At 43.8% G+C, this 3,743-nt stretch overlaps 1 pseudogene; it reads right to left on the reverse strand.

Annotated features, from left to right (window-relative positions):
* Window positions 1-430: 430 nt before the first annotated feature.
* Window positions 431-1,128, reverse strand: LOC121156267 (annotated as a pseudogene).
* Window positions 1,129-3,743: the final 2,615 nt, after the last annotated feature.

Below are 3,743 nucleotides of genomic sequence, written 5' to 3' on the forward strand. Positions count from 1 at the left end.
GGATTTTTAGGGTTGCCTGCACTAAGACAAGGAGCTGGAAGTTCAGTTGAGATCTCTTATTTGGGTGGCAGGAGCCCAATTGCTTGAGCCATAATTTGGTGCTGCTTAGGCTCTGCAATGGCAGGAAACTGGTATCAGCAGACAGAATGAGGACTTAAACCCAGGTACTCCAACAGAGAGCATAAGTATCTGAACTGCCAGGCCAAATGCTTGCTGTAGTTTTTCATAATACAGGCTTTCCATGAAACTTTTTTTTGTTAGAAATGGATCATTTTAATGCTTTTTAAAGCTTAGTTAATAAACAGTTTTCTTGCCAACTACAGATATGTAAGGCTATTGTTAGTTTCCAGAAATGTCACAGTAATGACAATTTTCTCAATTAATGTGTAGTCTTCTATAATGATTACATGTTATGTATATGAAACTGCTGTCAAACAGGATTGTTGGTAACTTGGACATATTTCTCCCATATAACTTGCTTCCTTGTATTACAAAGCCCAGCTCACTCACATTCACTCTAATAGCAGTACCTTTGGTAGTTACACCCAGAGTTATATATAATGGGGACGATGGACTCTGTTTTACACCTAAATTCGGCAGGCAGAAGGTGTCTTCCAGTTCTGGATGTGTTCCATGGGCTTTTTTGAAACGTAATCGCCTTGGTCTAATGCATCTTTCCTATTTGGGTGGTTTTCTTGTAAAGCCATCTCCAACAAAGCAGGCTTTGGTGACCATCCTCTTCCCTGCCTTCTTTTTTCGTTTTCCTGTTCAAACAACTTGTCACACTTCTGTTTTTCCCTTTAGGCAGAAGGACTTCCCATGTTCCATCTTTCTCTTTTCTTTCTTGTTTAATCATATTGAAAAGTACTTTAGCTTGGGACTGTCCCTCTCTGTCCAGCTGACAGGTTGGTACTGCTCTCTGGGAGTCTTTTCATTTTTCTTTTGTTTGCTGTTTCTCTTTTCCTGCATGTTGATTGTCTTTTTCCTCTGTATTTTCCCAGCATGGCACTGCTTGTGGTAAAGTTTAACCTTCAGACCAATCTTTTTTTTTTTTTTTTTTTGCCTTCTTTGAGCATTCATGAGCTTTTCCTTTCCTTTCCTTTTTTTCTCTTGGGCCCTTGGGCCCATGTCCTTGGACTTGCACTTACATGTTTGATCTGAACAAAGCTCTTGGCCCTGTCTGTAGTAATAGCAGCTATTTGAAGAGTGAAGCAGCAAAATCTCTCTCTCTCTCTCTCCCTGTCTCTCTCTCTCTCTCTCTCTCTCTCTCTCTCTTGCTCCAATCCTCTATATATCCTCTGTATATCCTCTCTGTATCCTGTCCTCACAGTTTACCATTTAGTGAGCAAACCTCCAGGTAAGCCCTCCAGAGATAATAAATGCAGAAGAAGGATGGTGCATTGGGAAATGTGGTAGGCTTAGGTAACATGGTCAGAAAAGATTCTTCTGTGGGCCTGGGATAGAGAACTCTTCCAAAGGTTGTACTAAGTAGCTGTCTTTGTCCATAGTCCCACTAAAATTGCTTAGTACATGGTTGGGGGTGTTGTAGATAACCAATTTACTGAACACCTATTCATTGTGAAAAAAGAGAAGTGCAGCAACCCAGACAAATTGTGCCTCTGAGAACTGCACTAGTTTCTGCAAGATGGCTACTTCTTCCCTGTGCAGGTGTTGGAAGCCCATGTATCTCAAACTACAACATTCAATTCCAGAAGCAGAGAAGCAGTTGTCAAAGAGACAGAAAGCTCCCATCCATGGATTGACTACCAAAATGCCTCCAATAGTTGAGTCTAGCCTGGAGCCAGAATTAGAAGCCAAGAGTGCTGTCCAGGCTACAGAGAAGGGCAGGTGGGTGGTAAGGACCCAGCTACTTGCATCCTCATCATTGCTTCCCAGAATCTGCATTGGCAGGTAGCTCTACTAAGGAGCCAGAGTTCTCTCATGTGGGATATAACATCCTAACTGCTACCTAAGCCATCAAACAAAATGCTCACACATACGACACTGGAGTACCTAAATGATAACAGAGCAATGTCCCAGGTGCTCTGATTTCGAGAAGCTAATGTGCCTCACTAGTCTCCAGAGATATTTAGGATTTCTCAAGAAAAGTTCCACCCTGTGCATAAGAGCAGGCCCAGAGCACTCAAAATTGATGTCCTCGGCACCACTGCAGGACGCTCTACTGCCAGTGGATGATGCTGTCAGCTCCCTGCCTGGCTCCATACCTCTTCCACCTGCTCTCATCACACTGACATGGATCAGGTCTCCCCTTAACACCTTCTGATGGAACTGATACAGGATCCTCCTGAAATCCTCACAGTCCACCTGACAGTAGATTGTCACCAAAAATAAAAGCTCATGCAACACCCTGATCTGGGGAGAAGAAAAATACAAGAAGAACATAACATAAAGCTATTCATTTAAGTGGCTTCTCTTTGAGCACATGGATCCAAACCTGACCTTTGAGATGCTTATCTGTCCAGCTTACCCCGCCATCTCATCCTCCACTGCCCTTCTCAGCTGCAGGCAAGGACTTGAGGGACCCCCAAGCCCATCTCGCTCTCGTGATGGATGTATGACAGAATGGCAAAAGGAATATCAATCCACATGGGAGAAGACCTATTTCACCTACCTATCTAGAGGGTGTGTCTTTACCAAACCTTTGAACCCAGAAGACAGCACACAATGGACTTGCATTAATTCATTTCCTTACATCTGTGTTATCTCAATGGAAACACCACCCCATTGTTTCCTACAGGCAAAACTGCAGAGCCAGCCTCCCTCCTGCCAGCCTTGGGAAGTGTCTCACAGCCTTCTCTATCTGAGTCCTTGTGCTTGCAGTGAGGTTCAAGAGGGTGACTCTCCAGGTCCTTTCCTATTCCAGTACATATTTCCCATCTACTAGTGTACAAGTCATCCCACCTGTAGAAAAGCTGAGTGATAACATTTTATTATGAATGGGTTTTAGACAGTGTTACCCCACTGCAGATTTGCATAATTAAGCCTTTTATCTCTTTATTGGGAATCAGAGGCTTTTTTTCTCCTGTTACATGGATTTCAGGCATCAGCAGGTAAATGGGAGCTATTTTTGGAACAAGGATGAGTCTGCAATTATACTACAAAAAAAATTAAAAAATAAAAAATAAAGTCTAATCCTGAAAGACAACAGCCTTATCAAATGATAGGAATGGGAAGATTGCTTCTGCCCCAACATGGGCTCTGCTTCCCTGCGGGATCATCTCAAGGCCAGAGAGCTTTGCCTTAGACAAAGGTGGAGGCTATTCCTGGCAGCCTCCTGCGACCAGACCTCCCCCTCTCTTTTCGGTACTGACGCTAGCCACGTTTCATCTTCCGGCAGATCTTCCCAGTATATCAAGCAATTAGGTATGTGGCATCCATTTCACCTCCATCCTGTGAGACATGGCTTTAGCAGGTGCTTTCTGCCAGAGGAAGACTAAGCGAGCATTCACTTTGCGCCCCACTGGCTGTGGCTCAGGGGTCTTGGGGGGTGGGGGAAGGAGCAAGAGACAGAATATGCCCATTCTTCTAACGGACAACAATGTAAGATATATGTGAGGAAGCACCAAGCTGGGGAAACAGACGACAAAAATATAAGATATATTTGTCATTAGTTTCCCTTGTAGTCGTTCATTTTCTCTGTTGTCCTTTGCCAACAAGGGACATTAAAAGGAGCCAAGCACAGCTGCCAATCCTACTTGTGCCACAGTAGAGAGTATAGCAAT

This window comes from Ochotona curzoniae, unplaced genomic scaffold, assembly GCF_017591425.1.
Source record: "Ochotona curzoniae isolate NIBS_2020 unplaced genomic scaffold, NIBS_Ocur_1.0 contig_3332, whole genome shotgun sequence".
NCBI lineage: Eukaryota > Metazoa > Chordata > Mammalia > Lagomorpha > Ochotonidae > Ochotona > Ochotona curzoniae.